We start from the raw sequence: 12744 nt of genomic DNA on the forward strand, positions 1-12744 counted from the left end.
CATACTTGTTGGGCTCTGGCCATGCCCCCAAAATATATTTTTTTGGTTTTTAGATAGAAAAAGTGAGATTGTATCTAGTAAATAGATATCAAACTTGTCAATCATAAAAAATGTGTGCACTCACAAAACAATGATAAACACTTTCAAAAGCCCTTCCTTCTCATCATTTTAGAGTTACAGCAGTGTGGTGGCAGGAGGTAGTGGTGGCAGGAAGTGATGGTGGCAAGAGCTGGCAGGAAGTGATGGTGGCAGGAGCTGGCAGGAGGTGATGGTGGTGGGGGCAGGAGCTGGTGGCAGGAGGTGATGGGGTTTTAGAGTTACAGTGGTGTTCTGGCCCAAACATTTTTTTCCATCAGCTGTCGGGTGATGCCGCCGCCATTGCGGGTGAGAGCACCTGGCAGTGTAGCCTTTCGGCTTCACGCTGGGAACCCTACTGCGCATGCCTGGTGGCCGTGGGAGGAGGAGGGAACAGGTATCCTGTCCCCCCTCCCTGTGGAAGGTGCCAATTGTGGCATTGGAAGGGGGAGAAATCAGATGAGCGGAAGTTCCACTTTAGGATGGAACTCCGCTTTAACCATGTTGTAACACAACTACACTATATTAACAAAAGTATTGGGACACCTACCTTTACATGCACATGAACTTTAATGGCATTCCAGTCTTAGTCTGTAGGGTTCAATATTGAGTTGGCCCACCCTTTGCAGCTATAACAGCTTCAACTCTTCTGGGAAGGCCGTCCACAAGGTTAAGGAGTGTGTCTATGAGAATGTTTGACCATTCTTCCAGAAGCGCATTTGTGAGGTCAGACACTGATGTGGACAAGAAGGCCTGGCTTGTAGTCTCTGCTCTAATTCATCCCAAAAGGTGTTCTATCGGGTTGAGGTCAGTCAAGTTCCTCCACCCCAAACTCACTCATCTTAAATGGACCTTGCTTTTTGCACTGGTCCAAATAATTTGGTGCAGGGGGATTAGGGTGTGGGATTGTTTTTCAGGGGTTGGGTTTGACCCCTCAGTTCCAGTGAAGGGAATTCTGAACATATCAGCATACCAAGACATTTTGGACAATTTCTTGCTCCCAACTTTGTGGGAACAGTTTGGGGGACAGCCCCTTCCTGTTCCAACATGACTGCACACCAGTGCACAAAGCAAGATCCATAAAGACATGGATTAGCGAGTTTGGGGTGGAGGAAACTTGACTGGCCTGCAGAGAGTCCTGACCTCAACACAATACATCCCAAATGTGTTCTAAAACAAAAGACTGCAAGCCAGGCCTTCTGGTCGAACATCAGTGCCTGACCTCACAAATGTGCTTCTGGAAGAATGATCAAACATTCCCATAGACACCCTCCTAAAACTTGTGGTCAGCCTTCCCAGAAGAGTTGAAGCTATTATAGCTGAAAAGGGTGGGCCAACTCAATGTTGAACCCTGCGGACTAAGATTGGGATGTCATTAAAGTTCATGTGCGTGTGAAGGCAGGCGTCCCAATACTTTTGATAATATAGTATATTTCTCTCCCCCGATATGTGTTACACATGTGATGTTTTCCATTCCTAGCTGCACACAATTATATATATATATATATATATGTGTGTGTAGGGGGGGGTGATCAATTGTAAATCTTTATAATTATTTTTTTAGGTTACTGTTTTGTTCAATTCATATTCGGGATTCGTTTTTTAGAATTTGTTTTGTCTTTTTAAAATTTTCTTCAAATTTAGCAGTTTTTGGGGGATTTGAGAATTTTTGGATCAAATGATTACAATAACTCCTTAAATCCCCTTTGGATTAACTAAGACAGAATTATTTCGAAATGGTGTCCTAATAACACACACAGTCATTGATTTCAGAAATATGTTTCCAGTTCAAAGTCAACTGGCATTCGATGTAAAATTTGATTCAAAATTTTAATTTAGTAAATTTGGACAAATTTTGTTTAGTTATTCGGAGCAATCGGTAAACTTTGTTTATACTGCAATTTGGGTATTAGAATATACCTGAATCTCAGAATAATGGAAGGCACTGTAGCTTGGACCAATCTAACTATGCTTATGCCATACCAGTGGGAAATGAAAACATACACAAAGCCATTACGATTTCATGAGTGTATATACAGAATGCAAGAATGAGCAGGTATTCACACACATACTTCTTTTACAGGCCATGCTTTACAGGGTCCCTTTATGATAATAAAACAGTCTCATAGAACAGTTACTGTATGTGCATTGTTATTGTAAGTGGAAGAATCATTATGATATTATCTGGTACTACCTGTGTATTTCAATTGTATGATTTATTGGCATACAGAATATTCAGCACTGAACTTTGCTGAATAGAGTTTATTGTAAAGAAATTATGTGTCTTGGTTTAGAGTTGCAAAAATACAATGAATAATAGAGGACTAAAAACTTAACCACTCACAAATAAACTATCTGCACAAACATCAAAAAGTAGACAGAAGATGATGTGAGTATATTGAGAACAAAAAGAGATGTATGGTACTGAACTGTATAAAAGGAGGGGAGAGAAGCCATCTTATTGTATTGTCATTGTGACACACATGCTGCAAAGGTCTGTGTCACAATGAAGAATCTTAGACTCTAAAGAAGAACCCAGTGATCAGAGCGATGGGTGTATCCTATACCTTCATCTTCCAGTTCTGTGTGATCCTGCAATGTATGACCCTCTGGAGATCGGGAATGCAAAGTCCGGCCTGTACCCTTCATTTTACTGATGTGTTTGATGAATTCCAATATTTTCAGGATGGAGATTTTATCATCGGAGGAGTGATCACTGTGAGGTCCAGAAAAGAAGATCTATATTCATCTGAAGAAAAGACATACAGGTATGTAACTTACTTGCTAGGAAGAGAAAAAGGTGACAAAGAACAAATAGGACTTTACAGAATGATTGCGAGAAATACATGTGATGGAATTATTATAAGAATGTATAGAATGTATATAAAATGTCTTCTCGTTTACATGCAAGCCAAGCTGTCCAGAAAGTGACAGGGGGTAGGTGACAGTGACAGGGGGGGTGGGTGACAGTGACAGGGGCTGGGTGACAGTGACGGGGGGGTGGGTGACAGTGACAGGGGGTGGGTGACAGTGACAGGGGGTGGGTGACAGTGACAGGGGGTAGGTGACAATGACAGGGGGTCATTTTGTGTTAGTAGAAGTTTGGTGAGAGACGATTTGCGCTTTTCAGTCTTCATGCTCTTCAGTCCGTTACAGCGTGACAAATTTGCTATCTCCATTACAAACGCTAGTTTTACCAGAACGAGCGCTCCCGTCTCATAACTTGCTTCAGAGAATGCACATTTTTTCCCGTCGTTAAAGCCCACACATGACCGTTTTTCACAACGTGAAAAACGACGACGTGAAAAACAACTAGATAAATTAGAGCATGTTCTAAATTTTTAATGCCCATTTTTCACGTCGAGAAAAAAGCTCTGGAGCCCACACACGATTCTTTGTAATGACCAAGTTGGCTGTGTATACGTGGCATAACAATCGTGGCGTATGTAACCTGTGTGTGTGTATCTGGCTCTGATACTAGCCAGGCAGAAGGTGGATTTTTCAGATGAATCTTCTGTTGAATTACACCACAGTCGCTGCAAATATTGCAGGAGCCCTACTGGAACCCACATGGAGCTGAGATTTACCCAGAAAACAGTGAAGTTTGGTGGAGGAAAAATCATGGTCTGGGGTTACATCCATGATGGGGGTGTGCGAGGGATCTGCAGAGTGGAAGGCAACATCAATAGTCTAAAATACCAAGAAATCTTAGCTACCTCTTATATTCCCAACCATAAAAAAGGCCAAATTTTGCAGCAGCATGGTGCTCCATCGCATACTTCCATCTCCACATCAAAGTTCCTTAAGGCGAAGAAAATCAAGATGCTCCTGGATTGGCCAGCCCAGTCACCAGAAATTAACATCATTGAGCATATGTGGTTTAGGATGAAAGAGGAAGCATGGAAGACGAAACCAAAGATTATTGATTAACTCTGGGAGACATGCAAGACTGTTTTCTTTGCTATGAATCCTTGCCAAACCGCATGGATGCTGTCCTTCAATCTCATGGAAGTCATTCAAGATATTAAATTTGGATCTCACAGCACCACTACTTAATTTGCTGACATATTTTTGGATTTTCAGTAAAGTTGTTCAATTTCTGTATAGGCGACAAAACTTTTGTCTTGCCAAAATTTGACCTTTCTGTCTTGATTAAATGATAAATCTTTTTTCAGTGAAACTAATTTATTTCAGTGCATTAAACATCATTTGGGAGCGCTTTAGCTTTTCATATGAGCTATTTCTAACACCAATTGATTAATTAAAAGTCAGGTTAATAGCAGGAGTTTCTACAAAATAGAGAAGCGACAAGACTTTTGTCAGGGACTGTATATATGTGTGTAGGGGGGGGGGTTGATCAATTGTGACTCTTTATAATTATTTTTTTAGGTTACTGTTTTGTTCAATTCAATTCATATTCGGGATTTGTTTTCAGAATTTGTTTTGTCTTTTTAATTTTTTTTTAAAATTTACCAATTTTTGGGGATTTAACCTCCCTGGCGGTCTTCCCGAGACTGACTCGGGGTTTGATTTTCCTGCTACGATCGGTAACCCCGAGTCAGTCTCGGGCTCGCCTCGCTGAATCCACAGGCACTTTTTACTTACCTTGTCCCTGGATCCAGCGATGCCACCGCGCTGTGTGAGCGAGCGGGACCTCGCTCGATTCACATAGTGCTTCCGTGTGACGCCGATCTCCGTTCCCTGCGACGTTACGACGCACGGGGACGGAGAACGGCGCCAAATTTAAAAACGTAAACAAACACTTTACATACAGTATACTGTAATCTTATAGATTACAGTACTGTATGTAAAAAAAACACACCCCCCTTGTCCCTAGTGGTCTGTCCTGTGTCATGCATGTCATTTTATATAATAAAAACGTTTCTTTCTCCCTGCAAACTGTAGATTGTCCATAGCAACCAAAAGTGTCCCTTTATGTCAAAAATAGTTTTAGATCAGCTAAAAAACAGCGATAATAAATTATAATCACTTGCAGAATTGTGCGATAGCGATTTGTGGGGAAATTCGTCATAAAAAAAAAAAAATAATGACAGCAACAATTCTGCAACTGAGCAAATTTCAGTGATTTTAATTTGATTACATTATTGAATAATTTTTATTATAATTATATTATTATTTGTTATAATTATTTATAATTATTTATTATATTATAATTTATAATTTTGTTTTTAAAAAAATGTCATACCCGGGATGCCTATTAGAATCTTGTTTGGTCAGATTTAAGTGAGTTATTCCTAAAAATTACAGACCTACAATATAAAACACCAAATTTCCTTGCAAATAATGGTACCGCTTTCAGCACCTTTTTTCTGACAGAATCATACCGCCAGGGAGGTTAAGAATTTTTTGATCAAATGATTACAATAACTCCTTAAATCCCCTTTGGATTAACTAAGACAGCATTATTTCGAAATGGTGTCCTAATAACACACACAGTCATTGATTTCAGAAATATGTTTCCAGTTCAAAGTCAACTGGCATTCGATGTAAAATTTGATTTAGAATTTTAATTTAGTAAATTTGGACAAATTTTGTTTCGTTATTCGGAGCATTCAGTAAACTTTGTTTATACTGTAATTTGGGTATCAGAATATACCTGAATCTCAGAATAATGGAAAATGTGTCGGAATATTTATTCGGAAAGAAATGAAGCGCACATTTAAAAAAAATTATTACCAAGCCCATTTGCACCTTTGTGTTGTGGTGCGTTACATGCCTTGTTTGAATGGGGTTCCTAATGCATCAGAACACACTGCATTTTTGGCACTGCATTGCACACATCCAGCTAATGTGTGCTGGCATGTGTTACCACAAGGCAATAGTATGTATGAGCCCCACAGGTTCCTTCAGTTATTCCCTGAATAATTCATTTATCTCTTATCCATGAGAGTAGTCTTTACTTTGCGGTGGGCTTTTTAGTAACATTTCATGTTATATGTATCAGACATTTATTCATAATCTCTGATCCCTCCTGTGCATACATACAGTTGTATGCAAAAGTTTAGGAACAAATGGGTGTCATCCCTCAGGGGGGATCAAGGACGATGCCTCTGGGGACAACAAAGGGGCTACTATGGCAGAGAGTATGAGTATAAAAATTGTTTAATTGATAAATAGAAACAGTATACAAAAATATATAAATTGGCTGAGATATCAAAAGGACATTAATACCAACAGAGCTAATAAGCTCTGTTTGCAAACCTACTGGTGAGGCCGGCCAATGCTACACCAAAGAACCTAGTTCATAAAGGTGTGACACATAAGCACAAACAATACAAAACAAGATTCTATTGTTTGTGCTTATATGTGGTGTCTGTGTCACACCTTTATGAACTAGGTTCTTTGGTGTAGCATTGGCCGGCCTCACCAGTAGGTTTGCAAACAGAGCTTATTAGCTCTGTTGGTATTAATGTCCTTTTGATATCTCAGCAAATTTATATATTTTTGTATACTGTTTCTATTTATCAATTAAACAATTTTTATACTCATAATATTGTCCGTCTCTGCCATAGTAGCCCCTTTGTTGTCCCCAGAGGCATCGTCCTTGATCCCCCTGAGGGATGACACCCTTTTGTTTTGTATGCATTGTATTGGCTACGGCAGTGATCCCTCCCTTGTGGAAGTGACTGATTAGGAATATATGAGATATTAATAGTGGTAGTGGGTGGGCACACGCTCTAGTCTTTTGTTTCATAAAAAGTTTAGGAACCCCTGACAATTTCCATGATTATCATTTATAAATATTTGGGTGTTTGGATCAGCAATTTCATTTTGATCTATCAAATAACTGAAGGACACAGTAATAATTTCAGTAGTGAAATCAGGTTTATTGGATTAACAGAAAATGTGCAATATGCATCAAAACGAAATTAGACAGGTGCATAAATTTAGGAACCCCAACAGAAAAATCACATCAATATATAGTAGAACAGAAATAACAGCTTCTAGACTCTAGACGCTTCCTATAGCCTGTAATGAGTGTCTGGATTCTGGATGAATGTATTTTGGACCTTTCCTCCTTACAAAACATGTCCAGTTCAGTTAGGTTTGATGGTAGCCGAGCATGGACAGCCCTCTTCAAATCAACCCACAGATGTTCAATGATATTCATAACTGGGAACTGGGATGGCCATTCCAGAACATTGTACTTGTTCCTCTGCATAAATGTCGAGTAGATTTTAAGCAGTGTTTTAGGTCGTTGTCTTGTTGAAATATCCACCCCCGGCGTAACTTCAACTTTGTGACTGATTCCTCAACATTATTCTCAAGAATCTGCTGATATTGAGTGGAATCCATGCGACCCTCAACTTTAACCAGATTCCCAGTACCGGCACTGGCCACACAGCCCCACAGCATGATGGAACCTCCACCAAATTTTACTGTGGGTAGCAAGTGTTTTTCTTGGAATGCCGTGTTCTTTTCCCACCATGCATAATGCCCCTCGTTTTGACCAAATAACTCAATCTTTGTTTCATTAGTCCACAGCACCTTATTCCAAAATGAAGCTGGCTTGCCCAAATGTGTGTTTGCATACCTCAAGCGACTCCATTTGTGGAGTGTGCATAAAAGGCTTCTTTCCCATCACTCTCCCATACAGCTTCTCCCTGTGCAAAGTGCACTGAATTGTTGAAAGATGCACAGTGACACCATCTGCAGAAAGTTGATGTTGTAGGTCTTTGGAGGGGGTCCGTGGGCTGTTTTTGACCGTTCTTACCATCCTTCGCCTTTGCCTCTCCAATATTTTATGTGCCTGCACTTCTGGCCTTAACAAGAACTGTGCTTGTGGTCTTCCATTTCTTCACTATTAGGCAGATTCAGAAAGACTTAGGCTGGCGTATCAGTAGATACGCCAGCCTAAGTCTGAATCTGCGCCGACGCAAATTTAAGCGTATTCTGGTAACCAGATACGCTTAAATTAGGCTAAGATACGAGCGGCGTAAGTGTCTTACACCGTCGTATCTTAAAGTGTAATTTTTAGGCTGGCCGCTAGGTGGCGCTTCCATTGCGGTCGGCGTAGAATATGTAAATCACTAGATACGCCGATTCACGAACGTACGCCCGGCCGACGCAGTAAGGATACGCCGTTTACGTAAGGCATTTTCAGCGTATAGTTATTCCATCAAATAGCTGGACTAGTAATGTTAAGTATTTGAAAATTTTACGTTGTTTGCGTAAGTCGTCCGTGAATAGGACTGGACGTAATTTACGTCCATGTTGAAACCAATACGTCCTTGCGGAATACTTTGCCGCAATGCACACCCCCTCAGCCTATTTTGAATTAGGCGCGGTTACGCCCGGCGCATTTACACTACGCCGCCGTAACTTAGCAGGCAAGTACTTTGTGAATACAGTACTTGCCTTGCAAACTTACGGCGGCGTAGTGTAAATACGATACGCTACGCCGCCGCAACGATGTGCCCGCATACCTGAATCCAGCTAAAAGTTCCTCACAGTGGACACTGACCCCTTATATCTCTGTGATACCTTTTTGTAGCCTTCCCCTAAACCATAATGTAGAACAATCTTTGTTTTCAGGTAATTTGAGAGTTGTTTTGAGGCCCCCACTCTTCAGAGGAGAGTCAACAAGAACAACTTACAATTGGCCACCTTAAAGCGGAGGTTCACCCTAATATATTTACATCTGACCAACTTCCTTATAGTTGTAAGAAGCACAGTCCGCAATTTTTTTTTTTATGCCGCACGTACCTTGTAGTCAATCTTTTCAATCTGCTTCTCCCCGTGGGAGTAGGCGTTTCTACGCCTAAGAGGATCGTCATCTGGGAGGTTGGCCAGATGATTGATGGCTGTTTCCCCCAGCAGATAAGGCCCCGCCCCTGTATTTCCTAGGCGCGCATGTGTCACTGCGTTTCCGGAAAAAACAAACATGCAGAGCGCAGGCGCCGTATAGAGCCGACTCACATCTCTGCATGTTCGGCTTCTTTCGGAAACCCCGTAACTCGTGCACGCCTACGCAATACAGGGGGCGGGGCCTTAACCGCTGGGGGGAACAGCCGTCAATCATCTGGCCAACCTCCCAGATGACAATCCCCCTAGGCATAGAAACGCCTACTCCCGCGGGGAGAAGTACATTGAAAACATGGGGCTAGATTTAGAGACAGTTACGCCGGCGTATCAGTAGATACACCGTCACAACTCTAAATCTACGCCGTCGTAAATTTAAGTGTATTCTGGAAACCAGATACGCTTAAATTAGGCTAAGATACGAGCGGCCTAAGTCTCCTACACCGTCGTATCTTAGGGTGCATATTTACGCTGGCCGCTAGGTGGCGCTTCCGTCGATTTCAGCGTAGAATATGCAAATGAGCAAGATACGCCGATTCACGAAACGTACCTGCGCCCGTCACAATTAGTTACGCCGTTTACGTAAGAGGTACGCCAGCGTAAAGATAAAGCTGCTCCCTAGGTGGCGCAGCCCATGCAAGGTATGGACGTCGGAACAGGCCTATCTTTTTACGTTGTTTGCGTAATTTGTACGCGAATAGGGCTGTGCGTAAGTTACGTCACATCGTAGGCAGTGTTCGACGTATCTTAGGCATTCTATCCGACGCATGCGCACTGGGATCCTTTCACGAACGGCGCATGCGCCGTTCATAAAAAAAACGTCAATCACGTTGGGTCACCAGTCATTAACATAAAACACGCCCCCCCGTTCCACATTTGAATTAGACGCGCTTAGGCCGGCCCATTTACGCTACGCCGCCGTAACTTAGGAGGCAAGTGCTTTGTGAATACAGCACTTGCCTCTATGACTTACGGTGGCATAGCGTATATACGATACGTAACGCCGCCTCAAAGTTATGCCAGTCTTTCTGAATCTGGCTTACAAGGTACGTAAAGGATAAAAAAATAAAAAAAAAGTCCGGACTGTACTTGTTACGAATATAAGGAAGCTGGTCAGATATACATGTCAATTAGGGTGAACCTCCGCTTTAAATACCCTTTCTCATGATTGGATACACCTGTCTATGAAGGTCAAGGCTTAATGAGCTCACCAAACCAATTGTGTGTTCCAATTAATCAGTGCAAAGTAGTTACGGGTATTCAAATCAACAAAATCACAAGGGTGCCCAAATGTATGCACCTGTCTAATTTCTTTTTGATGCATATTGCACATTTTCTGTTAATCCAATAAACCTCATTTCACTACTGAAATATTACTGTGACCTTCAGTTATTTGAAAGATCCAAATGAAATTGCTGATCCAAACACCCAAATATGTATAAATGATAATCTTGGGAATTGTCAGGGGTTCCTAAACTTTTGCATACCACTGTAGTCATACACAAGGATGAGACAAGGGATGGTCGGGAGGGGAGACTGCCCTGGGTTCAATAGTTTACTGTATTGATGGGGCACCTTTCTTCTGACAGGAGTAGTAACAGGAGTAGTGACAGTGGCAGTGATTTTACCAAGTCAGCGACTGCTGGGTGTAGGATCTCCCTAGGCTTGCACATTATGAATGGGGGAGGGGGTGCAGTTTTGCCTCTTTGCCCTGGGAGCTGGATGACCATTATTTCCATCTGCCAAATAACTCTCTCTATGAAGTTTTGGTCACCAGTGCTTAGGAAAGATGTTGTTGAATTAGAAAGATTTCAGTGAAGGAAAACACAATGAATAAGGGGGGGGGGGGTGGAGGATCTCAGCTATGAGAATCTATTGAATAGAGTACAGTTATTCATTATACAATGTAAAAATATGTCAAAGGTGGCTTAAATAGCTGTTTAACCACTTGATGACCGCGCTATAGACAAAAGACGTCTACAGCGCGGTCGAGTTATTCTGGGAGGACGTCCCTGGGACGTCCTCCCAGAATCTTGTTCCCGCACGCCCCCTGGGAATCATCCGTGACTGCCGGGTCTAGAAGATGCGGAGCATCACGGATCGCGTTAAATTGCCACTGATAGCGGCCGTTTACGACATGATCGCTCCGTCTAATGACGGAGCGATCACTTGTAAACAAACCGGCATCATGTGATGACGCCGGTTCCTCCCTCCCCTCTGTACCGATCGGTACAGTGTGAGAGGAGAGAGGGGAGGCAGCAGCAGTGCTGTGGGCTGGATCTGAGAATTGCAGTCACAGATCCAGCCATCCATCCCTCCGTGCTCAGCCATCCCTGTGCAATACTCTGCAATACAATGTGCAATACTCTGTGTAACGGAATGGCCCATGATACCCAGAGACTTTTGAAGGATGTGGGGTACTCCTGTGCCAGCTTCTCTAATGACTCTTGGGTCTAGGGTCATCCTATGTCCAATAGGGGCATAGGATGACTGAGAAATGATATCATGAATTACATGAGATTGGACAGTAATGATAATTCATGTATTTCAGGATATCTTGAAATACAAGTTGTTAATTCTGACCCCAACAGGTCAATAGGGCAGTATTCATTCATGTGGGGATACTGTTGAGGTGTTAATTGAGTCTGGCTCCTAAGATATTTCATTGTGTGAAAGTCTATTGATGATATATGTGTTGGGGGTTGGCAGTCTGAAAGGTCAGATGGCTGACTTTTCAGCTGTAGTGGATTAGCATGTCAATTACGTCTACAAAGGAATGTGTATTGTCGCGAAGTCAGAATGTCTGGGTAATGACTAGTAATTAGTTCATGTAGATTATCTAAATGTCATTATCTAAAGGAATGTGTATTGAAGTTCCTTGTGTCATGTTGTGGGTGGAGTTGGGTCATTGTCCATATTTGGTTGCTAACTGAATATAACAAGCTGAGTTTACCATTAAAGTATTAATTTGTTTGGAACCAGAGAACAGAGCTTGTGTCTTGTTATTCTGGGGGGAAATCCAATGGATCGTGTCTGCTGGATTGTGGAGTGTCGGATAAGCTGTCGTGGGTTGGTGGAATGGAATATCGTAAATGGCGTTAACCCCTGACCGTTACACTTTGCAATACACTGTGCAATACTCTGCAATACCCTGTGCAATAACCTGTGCAATACTCTGCAATACCCTGTGCAATATGTTGTGCAATACCTTGTGCAATACTCCGCAATACCTTGTGCAATACTCCGCAATACCTTGTGCAATACTCCGCAATACCCTGGGCAATACTCCGCAATACCCTGGGCAATACACTGCAATACCCTGGGAAAAACTCTGCAATACCCTGGGCAATACTCCACAATATCCTGGGCAATACACCGCGATACCCTGGTGCTTCTACCGACTAACCGTTAAGATCAAAGCCAGGATCATTTTTATTTTATTTTTATTTCAGGCTTCCCAGCCTAGAGGTGAGATGTGGGGTCTTATTGACCCCACACCTCACTGTAAAGAGGACCTGTCATGCTATCTATATTCATATTACAAGGGATTTATATAAAAAGAATATATTGCGCTAAACAAATCTAAGTGTATATATAGTGTGAATAGGCAGCCAACATACCAGTGGATAAGTGTAAGCAGATAAAAGAAAATTAATGTAGCGCCAAAACTATAAAAAAAGGGAGGGGTAACCACTAATTGGTTGTGAGGATGTGACCTCTGTAGTGAGAGTTTATATTAAGGAAAAACCAAACTCTGTGAATTAATCATACATGTATACCAGAGCTATAATAACTCTGAGTGCTAATATTATACCTGTATGGTATAAAAAAGCATACGAAAGAAAA

This window comes from Rana temporaria, chromosome 1 (genome assembly GCF_905171775.1).
Source record: "Rana temporaria chromosome 1, aRanTem1.1, whole genome shotgun sequence".
Lineage (NCBI taxonomy): Eukaryota > Metazoa > Chordata > Amphibia > Anura > Ranidae > Rana > Rana temporaria.